General features: G+C 34.8%; 1 protein-coding gene across 14 annotated transcripts in view; it reads left to right on the top strand.

The window, feature by feature from the left end:
• Window positions 1-1,186: 1,186 nt before the first annotated feature.
• svila (supervillin a) overlaps window positions 1,187-13,184 on the top strand; it is a 73,459-nt gene continuing 61,461 nt past the window's right edge. For 5 of the 14 annotated variants that reach the window (XM_083556751.1, XM_083556748.1, XM_083556753.1 and 2 more), the window contains exon 1: window positions 1,187-1,347. The gene's annotated coding sequence lies outside the window, so the exon portion shown is untranslated. The remainder of the gene's footprint in view (window positions 1,348-13,184) is intronic. The other 9 variants (XM_083556757.1, XM_083556750.1, XM_083556749.1 and 6 more) reach the window with 2 other exon arrangements.

The following is a 13,184-nucleotide window of genomic DNA, read 5'->3' as shown; positions in this document are numbered from 1 at the left end:
CATTGTGCCAAGATTAATGTCTAATGTCTTATGTGGATTCATATATATATATATATATATATATATATATATATATATATATATATATATATATATATATATATATATATATATATATATATATGAATCCACATAAGAAATCTAGAATTCAAATCTAGAATGACATCCAGTTTGACTTTGGATCATTTAAAGAAATGCATGAATGTTTTAATAGAAATATAGATGCTAAATGAATTTCGAACAACACATACTAAATGTGTAGCACACAGTTGCTGACTGTAACTACAGATCCCTATTTTATTCCAGAACTTTCTGCCCACCTACTAAAAACATGCAGGTGGTTATTCAATAGTATTTCAATAAGTTTTAAACTGAAATAAATGGAAAATGTCAGTTGCATCACCAACAAAGCAATCATCCCCAAAACTGACTTTTACAAAGTGGATGTAAAGAAAGTATTGAAGCCTGTCATCAGAGAGATGTGTCGGCTTTTCCTTAAACCTGACATATGTAGTCACATGACAGGAATCTTTTGCTGATAACATAGTTACATAATTTTTCTTGTGCTTTTTTATTTCCTGTTGATGTATTGTTTCTAAGTATGTATATCTCACTCCTCTGAGGTTGGAGGTTTGAATCTTACCTCCACTCTGTGTGTAAGGAGTTTGCACCTCCTCGCTGTGCTTTGAGGAAGCCGTAACCTGGTTTCCTCCAATAATTGTGTTTTTAAATGTGTGGATGTGAGATTGTACCCAGTAATGGATTGTCAGCTTGTCCATGGTGTCTCAAATGTTCTCTAAAACAGGTTATTTCGTGACCCTGTGTAGGACAAGCAGTATAGAAAAAATATGGATTGATAAGTGGGCTGAGTATACAATTCAGACCTCTCAGTGCCAGAACCTGTCCAACAATGTTCCACACAAACTTTTTGTCTTACTTGTCCCACGTTTGTTTCTGAGCACCACAATATGCCACAAGATCGTAAAATTATGCATGTCACAATATTTTTGCTAATTGCATTATTGGGTTTATCAATTAATTAAGTCATGGCAATACAGCCAGAGGTTGATTATAACATCAACAACAAAAAAAAAACGTGTGTGCGTGTGATTGTATATGAGCTTGTGCGCGTGCGTGCGCGTGTGTGAGTCTGTGAGGAAGGTTTCGGCCCTTTAAGAGTAAGCTCACGTCGGCCGGAAGCTGCTGCAGAAGAGTAGAGAAGCAACAGTGTGTACGAGTTTTAGAACGCGCGCGAGAGACGGATACACACTTACATAGACTCAGACGTGCGCGGGCGCGGACTGAGACGCTGCCACTGCTTTACATTCGCTACTTACAGAAAAACAGGTTTGTTTTTTTTTGTTGTTGTCTTCTTGTTGATTTAGAAAACATTGCACGAATTACATTTGTTTGTATTTTTTTTTATTAAACTATAAAGTATAAAGTTGCCACGCGCCAGTTTGGGTAACTAACTGAAATATATATACACACAAACAAACAAACACACACACACCGCTGGAACTCCTCTTTTCAGGTTTGATGCTAATTCTGCCGTGATACAATTGATAAAGCAAGTTTGTCACAGCGATCTATTGATTATTCTTCACTTTTTTTTTTTGGCAAATTGTTAATTTCTTTGTGTTCTGTGTGGGTTTGCATATAATCTGTCCAACAGTCAAAATCCCGCATATGTATGGGCCACTCATACTGCCTCATTTATTTTTTTTATCACTTTTTAAATTTATTTTTTATTTAAAGCATCCAATGAAATGCATGTCATTCCCCATTTCAGTTTTTGCTTGCATGCCTTCTGCAAGTCTCTGGAGGAAAGAACTGCATTTTCAGTGGCATATTTTCCTGCTTGATGATTTGATCATGATGATATAAACAGCTTGTGTAATACATGCATTCTGTTGGGTTGCGATCTGGTTACTGAAGACCACAGCATATGATTTACATCATACACATTCTCATTAAACCGTTCAATGAGACCATTGTACACTGCTTATGGGAACATTGTCATCCTGAAAGAGACCACTCCTGTCTGAAATGTTTCATCATATTATAACGGTGATTTGTGAGGAAAACTTTGTATTGATTTGCACTGACTCTTCTGTTTTAGAGGATCAGTGGGCCCAAATCATGCCTGTAAAATGTTGTACACCTTATAAGAGTCCATTCTGTCTCTTTAAAAAAAAAAAAAAAAATCTATTGTTAAAATGTTAAAAAGCATGCCATAGGATAATGGATGAATATGCAAATTGTTTTATGTATCTGTTGTTGTAACTGCTAGTAAACTAGCTCTCAAATAGACACAAATAGGAATTCACGATCTAAATTGTAATTGTCATTGTTGGTTTTTTTTTTAGTGATGTATGTAAATACAGCCAATTCCGTAAAATAAATACACCACAACTGCAACTTGTTTCATCACTAGATTAATTAGCTAGCTGTTGATTAGCATGCAGATTTTAATAAAAGACTTGATTGTGTGAAAGTTGTAGAGCACATTTCAGAAACTCTTCAGCAGATGTGCATTGTTCTCCAAATCTATATTAGAAAAACATCTGTCCTAAATGGGAAAAGATATTTTTGTGTTCATAAATCTGACTCAAACATCAAGCAAGATCATATGTATCAGCCAGAGTTAAACAATCAGGAATCAAACACAATTTTCAAACATAGATGTGTATTTGATGATAGTTTCACACAAATATATATTAGATATGGAAAGTAAAGCAGTTGCAGATGAAAGATATCTGGTCTGATACCTGAGATTATACTCCGTGTAAGTCTGTATGGTGCTTTGCTAAACTCTACTAAACTTTTACTAAAGATTGGCACATGATGTTTAAGACCTTTTATGAAGATCTTCTTTTTGAAGGAAGGGCTGTATGGTTTGGTTTTAACTTTCACATTACATGCCAACCTGTAATGATGTACTGAATAGGTGTTGCCTTGACTATAAAAGGTTTAGGGTTATTTGCGGGATTAACAGTTAAGTAAAGTGTTGGTGTTAACTGTGAGGCCAAGGAATAGTCTTTAAAATATTTGGTAAAGTTCTCTTCCCATTATGGCAGCTTTTAATGAAATATCTACTCATCCATGGATTACTAAGGTTCCTTATTATTGATGTGGCCACCATTATTCAACCAGTAAGTACAAGGAAACCATGCTTACTTGTGCTTAAACCTCAAAGACTCCCGCTCTTGTATTAGCATACAGGCATCGTAGCATTGTCAGCGGATATACATTGCATGTGTTTTGGGTGGATGGCAGTGGAGAGAACAGTAAAGGGAAGGGCCATATTTGCTTGATTTGAGTTTCAAAACAGCTCACTTCAGTTGAATTCTGCTAATATTGTGGACTTTGCGCTTAATACCCAGAAAGTATAGAGAAAAACTTGATTGTTCGAGAAGTGATGTTAAAGTGTATGGTCTGATTCAACCCTGTTGTGAAAGCTGTCTCTCGCTGTTACATCAGGGATGCCAAAAGAAAATGATTACTTTTTGTTTCTTACTGCAACACTAGACAATGTACTTGAGCAGGCCGGGGTGTAAGGCCTTGGCACCACAATGTGTGTGTTTTCTGAGATTGTGCTGTGCTCCACCAATCCTGAATGCCTTTTCATCCTGCCTTGGGATTTGTCATTGTTCTGCTCTGATTTGCAAATGGAATAATACACACTTTTTGAAGTCACAGTTCTCAAAACTTTGCTTGAACTTGGCTATAACATGCAGCAATATTATTCTATTTGTATTTTCTAAGTGCTTTTACTCTTTAAAATATCTCTTGGGACTTCTGGTACATGAGCATGTGAACTTCTTAAGGTTTTTTTTTAACCACCTTTAATGCAAATGCTTAGTCCGAAGGTTTGATACTACTAGTGAAAATGCTTTCATTTGTAATAATTTCTAATTTTGAATAATTTCTAATTTATTTTATTAAACATGTTTAGCATTCGGTATGTCCACTTTCTATTTGAAGGACCATTTGAATTGAAGTTACATTGACTCCTCAAGTTTGTAGAAAACCTTGTGATCTATTTATATCAAGTATATCAGAGTGATTTTGAGTTTTGGCATGTGGAAAATATGAACTTTTGTAACAAAGCAGTTTCAATGCTTAATATCACACATTGGCTTATGTTTAAATAGAAATCTAAAAAGAGTACATAATCCTGAACATTAAGTATTTAAGATATTGAACTTTTACTTTCTTCATTTTAAATACTTAAAAATGATAAAGCCATGGGTTTATTTCACTGGAGAAGAGAGATTTTATGTGGCTTAATACTTTTGGACAATGTTGTAGATCTTGCACATGTTCTCTCAGAGAAATTCAGCCTGTCTGTGTTTGTGGTCAGCACTTTAACACCGATATCTATCACTTGCAGGTCAGTGAACTGAAGGTGCGTAGAGAGGTCATATTGCTCTAATTAATCCCCTAGCATGGTCCGAGGATGTCGATGCAGCCCACTGAAGTAACTTGTTTTTGTTACCATGAGTTATAAAGATATGTGTTATTCCCATTCCCTGCTGGAACATTAGGAGGAAGGATATGACCTACTTAAGGAAATGTGATGGCCTTTTTAAAGTACCAGTGTCCAAAAAGCTCCTTTCTTAGTGCAAACAAGGATACCATAGCAAGTAAAAGCTATATACTCAGAGGATAATAAGTGCTTTAAAGAAATAGAAACACTACGCAATGTTTAGAAATAGAATTATTTTTATATTATGTGAAAAGATGGCTCAGGGTGCTGTTACAGGAGAATAATCAGTGATGGGGTGGTGTTATGTGGCTTGACACAAAATGGAGTTGCTTTTCATTTAATATACGCACCATCAGGCTTTATTTTTCTTATAATGCATTAATGTGAGTCAGATCATTAGTCATTTTTGGTAAATATATATATAGTGTTTTTGTTGTTGTTATTCCTTACATTAAATCAGCTATAAACAGTTGTTTCCTTACGTTCTTTAGAAACCTAATAACATTCATGTTGTCATCAGACCTTGAACACTTCCCACTGGGAGGAAATTTACTGACTACTTCTTCTTCTTTCGGCTGCTCCCATTAGGGTTCCCCACAGCGGATCTCCATTCTACTCTGTCCTCTACATCTGTCTCTTTTAAACTTGCAAGTCTTCCCTCACCATAGCCATGAACCTTATCCTTAGCGTTCCTCTTTTTTCTGATTCCTGGCGGCTCCATCCTCAGCATTCTTCCACCGATATACCCCATGTCATTATATATATATATGTATATGTATGTATGTGTGTGTATATATGTATGTATGTATGTGTGTATGTATGTATATGTATGTGTGTATGTATATATGTATATATGTATATATATGTGTAATATATATATATATATATATATATATATATATATATATATATATATATATATATATATATATATATATATATATATAATATATGTGTGTGTATGTGTGTGTGTGTATATATATATATATATATATATATATATATATATATATATATATATATTATTAGGGATGCACCGAATACTCGGCCACCGAAAATTTTCGGCCGAAAATGGCCCAGAAGTGCATTTTCGGTTTTCGGCCGAAAGACTTTGATCGCCGAAACAGTTTGTTGTGATGACGCAAACAGAAACCGCGGCCCGCACGTGCATGTCTGAAACAACATGTCTGCGGTGTGGACGTATTTCAGTATATCTGAGAAAGACCCACGGATAGCGATTTGCAAAACATGTAATGCCGAAATTTCGTCTGCAAAGACTTTCTCCACGTCGGGTTTAATTTATCACCTGAAATCCAAACATCCCGATCGCTATGCTGAATATGAGAGAAACGCGGTACAACCTTTCAGCAGGCCAGAGGGCCTGTACATTATTATGTAATGTACACATGAGTGCATTTAAGGTAAACATTTAAGTTTGAATTTTAATTTATTTTATCCTGTGCATTGTTGCAATGTGCTATAAATAAATATTTTCATAATTTGTAATTGATTTATTCTTTGAAACTTTAATATTTAATTTATGCAATTGAAATGCTTTGATTTTTAGTAAGGTTAGTACACATTCATAGACATAAATGCAATGGTAATAATAATTGGCATAATTTCTTTCGGTGTTTCGGTTTTCGGCCTTGCTTTCCTTGGTTTCGGCCCAGAATTTTTTACATACACATATATATATATATATATAATATATATATATATATATATATATATATATATATATATATATATATATATATATATATATATATATAATGTATATGTATATGTGTGTGTATATATATGTATATGTGTGTGTATATGTATATGTGTGTGTGTGTGTGTGTGTGTGTATGTGTGTATATATATATATATGTGTGTATATTACCTTTTAAACAAGTATAATTACAGAATAGCCTTTCATAATGCATTAGATTGGTTTTATGCATACCTTACTATTTATAAAAATTGACAAGATAATGCAAAAAAAGGTTTTGGTTATATAGCATGCTATGAATTCCTTTACCACCAATGTTCCTATAATGCTGTTATGCTCAAGCACAGATCCAGGACACCCCTCATTTCTGAATTACAGCTGACCCCATTACATAAGCTTACATCATCGATAGAGGCCCAGGAATGGGTGGTGGATGAGGTTGGAGAACAGATGTATTGGGGCCTCATCCTACTCCTGAAAACTCTCTCTCGCTGTGGTCGGAGAGGCCTCTTGAGACCTCAGAGACTATTTTCTTTCTCAGGATGGTGATGAAATGGCCATTTAGTGTGTGCTGTGACATGTAGGTGCTCCTGCTTTTTGCATTAAGGCCATAGTCATATAGTAATTTTTTTTTTCTTCATGCTGTGTGCAAATAATGACTTGTATAGCTGGATTTAATAGAACGTCCAGTCTTGGAATTTCTGCCAATTCCAAATTTATATAGTAAGTGTTTGTTATCCGGTCTTTCTCACCTTGTTGGTTTGTTGACAACAGGTAGAGATCAAATTTGCCTCTCAGTGAGTGTAGTCTCAGTCTGAATGTTACTAATGATTGTCTTTGGTGACTCAGCTAAGCCATGTTCCTAGGTAGCTTATTATTTAGCTAACCAAAGTGATAGTGGGTGGTCATGGTAAGAAACCAAAGTTGAACCCTGGGGTTTTAAAAGAAACAGTAAAAAATGGAAATTAGCAGAGTTACTGGACAATGAAAAGATAATTATACCCTTAAGTAATTATATATTTCGAGAGCTATAAAAAGAAGACCTCTGTTTTATTAGCCTGTGCAAATTGTTAAAGTTGGCAGCAAAGTCATGGATTACAGTAAAGTAATCTTTTTATTGTTAAAATATAAAATTTGAAATTAAAATTTGTATTCTCATGATATAAATGGATGGATGGATGGACGGACAATTGGAGAGATTTGTTAGCTGCCTCCAACAAACATATAACCCTGTTTCGTACACATATAAAATCTAAAACTTTATGAAGGGATTCTAATTTAGTGCAAGTGCAAGACCTTTCATACGTTTGTCTGTTTAGAACCAGTGAGCAAACATAAGGTGCCCAGATGTGCAGATCACTAATGAGCCACTCTGGCTTTGCATCATGGATTACGAGGGCTGGAAAAAGTGCTTGCGTGTACTTCTTTTAGAGACTACTGAGGTTGCCTTTTTGTGCCTAAGTGTTTGTGTTTTAGTGTGTTTATAAATAGGTCACTGCAAAAAGGAAACACTAAGCCAGTACATAATGGAAAAAAATCAATTAATACATTTTACAAAATGATAGGAAGTGTTTATTTGAAGAAACTCGGCAACACTTGGATTTTCAGATTTTCAATCACATTTTACTTTTAGTCCTAATTCATCGTTTAGTGCGAATGAGTGTAAAGGTGTAGGCCATGTTTCAACCAACAGTTGTTTTATGCAATGCTATTTTCCTTTTGCATGTTTTTTATGACACTGCTGATTTAAATTTAGTATGAGAGCCTCAAAACAAAGCTTATAAAGAGGTCTGAAAGTAAGAAGAATGGCAATAGAGCACCTCCTGAAGGGCAGAGCATGTTCTATATTTTTGTGAAACACCTCAGCCAATACAGTGAATAAACTACCACATGCACACAATAACTGTTCCTTAGAATAAAGATTATAATGGAGATGAAGTTCCCTAATTTTTCTTGACTTTTGCAAACAACATGCAGAACTGAATTTATATAAATGTTCTGTAATGTTGCTGCTGTGAAAGGTGGTCAATAGTGGTTTGTTGAAAAATGTGTTGACTCAGCGTTTTCTCGTCTCGGTTTACCTTACTGCTATAAAACACTCTAATATGATTCTCAGTTTGCTAATGTGGCACTTTGGCAATCTTTACAACATATATTGTATGTATAGAGACTTTATATGTGATAACATTCTACTCTAAATATCTATCCTGTTTGGTTTAGTGTAGACTGATATCATAAATGGAGTCAGAGATGTTAAAGCCAAGTTGTTCCCAGTATAACAACACTGAAGTTTGGAATAGTGCTATGGTAACATAGATGTCCCCAAGAGCAAGGGCTTTGGCTTCATCTGAGTTATTCTGTTTAGAATGCTGAACATGATTTTTCAATTAAGCCGGCTTTATTTTTCCTCTGTCGGAGTGAAAAACAGGCACATCTGAGGCACAACCAAACTGCCGCCCAAGGCAAAGTGTATGCGTGCCTATAAATATACGCACAAAATACACATTCTTTCTTTACTGTGTGTCCTATAAATGTGTGTGTACACAAACAGAGGATGAGATCACACCTGTGTTGTTGTTCTAGTGAGAGAATTATAATTTGAGAGATTTTCTTTATAGTTTACCTTTGCCTAATGACCTATTATGAGAGAGAGAGAGAGAGGGAGAGTATCAATGTCAAAATATCATTCCTCTCCATTCATGAAAGCTAATCTGCAACAAATGAAACTAGGCTGTCCTTGACTAACTTCAGCTAATGATTAGTATGATTGGTTTTAGGTTCTTACGTGGTTGCCATTCTTAAAGAGCACATTTCACTTAAATGTAGTGTGTTGTCCTTTTTATCACAGTGTATCATTTTTTTTTATATATATAATTCCTTTGTGTGAGTGATTAAATGTATGTTATTGATCTAGTAAGACTTTGCAAGCAATATTATTTTTATGTTTTCTAAATGGTAGTAAAGTAATAAAGCATCTAGGCAAATACAGCAGACTGTTCTAGCCAGTTAAAATTGCTGCAATAAACTGTGATCTTAAAATGATATGATCAACCTGGTTGTGATGTTCTTGTCATGGATGGATTCTTGTCAATAATGTGTAAAGTCAATTCTTTTTTTTTTTTTTTTTTAACTTGATTGCCAGCTAAAAGGGATTCTCTTGGTTTTATGTGGTAGTAGTTAGCAGGGTAATTGTCAAACTTACAATGTAGCTTTAGAAGCATTTGCACAACTGATGACAACTTTTGTCTGAGCGTCCTGTTTCTCTGGAAACTTTGTATACCAAGCTGAATCCTGTGTGCTCTCTCTCTCTCTCTCTCTCTCTCTCTCTCTCTCTCTCTCTCTCTCTCTCTCTCTCTCTCTCTCTCTCTCTCTCTCTCTCTCTCTGTGTCCATCTGTCTCTGTCTCTCTGATATTATTTTTAGAGGATGACTCCAGCCTTACATAGGTTTACTGTTGAACCTGGTGTATATATTATTTAAAAGTTGTTAAAACAAAACCAGTGTGATTGGGGGAAAAAAAAAATATATATATATATACACACACACACACTGTGGTTCCTCTTTAAATAATTTTTGTCTCATAGATTTCTTTTATTCTTCTAAGTTTCAAGTCTTCCTGTTATTCCATCTCTTTCGTTCTCTTTCTCTATAACATCAAACATAAAGTAAACTAAGCATTTTTATAATTCTAATGTGTTAAGTAAAGTGTTGGGCTAGCATAATATTCATAGAATCCCAAATCTATAGAAGTGAACTGGAAATCTGAATAACATTCACAAAACCGTGCCTGATTTGTTTCATAAGATGGCAGAAGTAAATGTAAAGAAGCTTTAATAGAGTTGTATATAATTATTTCCTTTTTTTTTATTAATTGTTTTATTAAATGTTCAATATTGGCGTTAAAACAGCCATTGAATCTGGCAATCTTAAATACAAACAAGCAAACACCATTCTTTCAAAAGATTTTAAGAAATAAAAAATGATTAAATGTTTGACTATTGCATATGATTTAGATATTTGCTGAACCCCAATGCCCTGTAGATGTTCTTTCTTATCAAGCTTTATCTTTACAGGATGAAAATTATTAGTCAGATTAACAGATTAGTTTCCTTTAATGTGGCATGCAAACCTGAAACATTCCAGCAAAATTTCCTGTTTTTTACTCAACTCTATATTTGTTTTAAGGTGTAGAAAAAGCCCTAAAATCTAACAGTCCATCATATTCTGGGTCTGTATGTCAATCATTATGCACTAATGGGGTTCAGAAATCCTTATGGAGACCCATGTGGATTATCTGGGGCAGCTAGGCATGTCTCATTATGAAGTATCATGCAATGCAGAAGGACTTTGGACTTTGGCACAAACAAGGTAATGTTGAATGCCTTTACATACTAGTTACCAAAAGTGTCTGTATAGAATGAAAATATTAGTCATTACATTGCTCAAGATTAGGATTTCCCTGATTTTTTTCTGTGTTTAGTTTAGCCTCTAATGGGTCCTCTGACAAAAATAATGCATGATCCCTGAGGAAATATATAAAGGTATACAGTATAATTAGAAGGGCTAGAAGAACAGGAATAACTTTTAATTTATCATAACCTGTTGTTTGCATTATATCTTTATGATTTAGCAGATTACATTAATCTTGTTGATCATTTTTACGTTTTGTTTGGTTTTGATGTTTTAGTTTTATTTGTGCCAATCAATACTGTAGATGTGAGTCTTTTCACAAAAAAAAATGTAAGCATATGTTATGGAAATGTCCTGGAACATTGCAAACTATAGGCAAGATTTAAATTTAAGTGTTGGTCCTTATGCAAGTTAATCTTTACACTTTTTGACCTTGTTTGTGTAAATACTGTCTAAGATAGAATTCACATTAATGAAACAGAACCCCTTAAGGGTAACTGCACCATTTCTTTCTTATAATAACCTTCACTATTCTGTAAAGATGTTCCACTAAATTTTTTTGGATTGTAATTATGGGATTTGTGCTCATTCAGCCACAGGAGCATTAGTAAAGTTGAGGGTGATGTAGGGTGAGGAGTCCTGAAGTGCAGTCAGCGTTCCAATTAGTTTCAAAGGTGTTCAATATTGTTGAGGTCAGATCTCTATAGTAGGCCTTTTACTACAACCCAAGTCAAGTTTATTTCTATAGCGCTTTTCACAACAGACATTGTCTCAAAGCAGCTTTACAGAAATCAACAGTTAAGGTGAATGGTGTGCATTTATCCCTGATGAGCAGCCATGGTGACTGTGGCAAGGAAAAAACTCCCTTAGATTTTATGAGGAAGAAACCTTGAGAGGAACCAGACTCAAAAGGAGAACCCATCCTCATTTGGGTGACATCAAGAGTTTGATTATAAATCTTTCAACAATACAGAACACTGGAGAGTGAGAACTAACATGATTGCTGGAGTGTGTGATTATCAGTAATGTTCTTTCTACAGTCTTATACAGTCATTATGGAACCACATCTTCATATGTAAACCAAATCTTCATGAAACTTGCTTTGTGCAGAGGGGCATTGTCATGCTGGAACAGGTTTGGGTCCCTTAATGAGGGGAAATTGTAATGCTACCATATCCAAAGTAAGCCTATACATTTGGGTGCCTTCAACTTTGTTGTAATAGTTTGAGGAAGAACCACAAACAGTAAAACTCAGGTGCCCCTGAGTGACAGATTCATATTGGTTATATAAATGTTTACTGTTCTGGTATTCGCTAAACCCGTATGCTAAAACTGTTTCAAACAAAATATGGGAAGCATGTACAAAACAAAATGTGTGTAGTTGTCTTAATTACACACCCACCTACCACAGCATTATGCAGTCATACTCTGTTGAATACAAGCTTCAGTCTGGCTTCAGAGGAATGAAGCAACAGTGAATAAGAGAAAGCTGGATGAAAAAATCCAGTGACGTAAATATGAGTGAGATGACTGAGACATGGTAAGGGGACAAAAGAGACTCTTTCAGCTTTTGTTTGTTGTTCAATGCTACAGTATAAAGAGTGAAACAAGCCTGTATTCAGCATTGGTTGATATGAAAACAGTAGTTTGTTTTATTTGTGGCAAATGAACTAACTGGGCATTTTAATATACACATTCTCTCGCTCCCCTTCTCCCACTCCTCTCATATACAAGTGGATGCACATTTACTCTGCTTCATCTTGCTTGGCTTTGGGATATTTCAGATATGGAGGTCAGTATTTTCACATTGCTTTTAAAGGCCTATGCGGTTCTTTAAGTAAACTGCCACAAGTGTACACACCTTAGATTGCTGATTTTTTCTTTCCCCAAGAGCTTCAATGAATTCTGTTTAGATTGTGCTTAATTACAACAAAAATATTGTGCATACACTTTGTGCACCCGTTATTGCTTTACTAGAGTGAGCACTAGATGGAGATATAGTGCGCAAAATGGTTGCCTTCAGAACTATGTGGTGTTAAGTGAAAATTATATTGAGTGATATCCCTATGGTTAACGTCCAGTAAAATTTACTAGTTAAGCCGTCGACTTATATGTCTCATTTGTCAGTTACTTTGGTATTGTCTAATAAGGGAGTAAATGAAACTGCACACCCTGTTAGGCAATTAGCTCCTTAACTAATTTCTAAGAGTATTGGAAGTATTAAGTATTTTTGTACACTGAACAATCAAAATCATTCCTTACAGTAATGACTACCAATGGTTTTAACAATTACAAATGTATTTTTTTTATTCTATGTAAAATATTGTACTTTGGATATTTTTTTATAGAGATTTTTAGCACTGGAGACCATTCTGTTTATCAAGCACACATAAAACCACACTGGTAGTATAGTGTGTACAGTTGTGTCTCACAGCTCTCTGGATCATTGGATATTTCTTGAGATCAGGATATTGTCTGTATAGAGTTTTGCAAACTCTCCCTGTGTCCAACATGGGTTTACTCCAGCTTCTCCAGTGCCTCCAAAAATATGCTGGTAGGTGGATTG

The sequence above is a fragment of the Silurus aristotelis genome (genome assembly GCF_946808225.1).
Source record: "Silurus aristotelis genome assembly, chromosome: 12".
NCBI lineage: Eukaryota > Metazoa > Chordata > Actinopteri > Siluriformes > Siluridae > Silurus > Silurus aristotelis.
The sequence above is the reverse complement of the archived record's forward strand: the minus strand, read 5'-3'. Positions and strand labels throughout refer to the sequence as shown.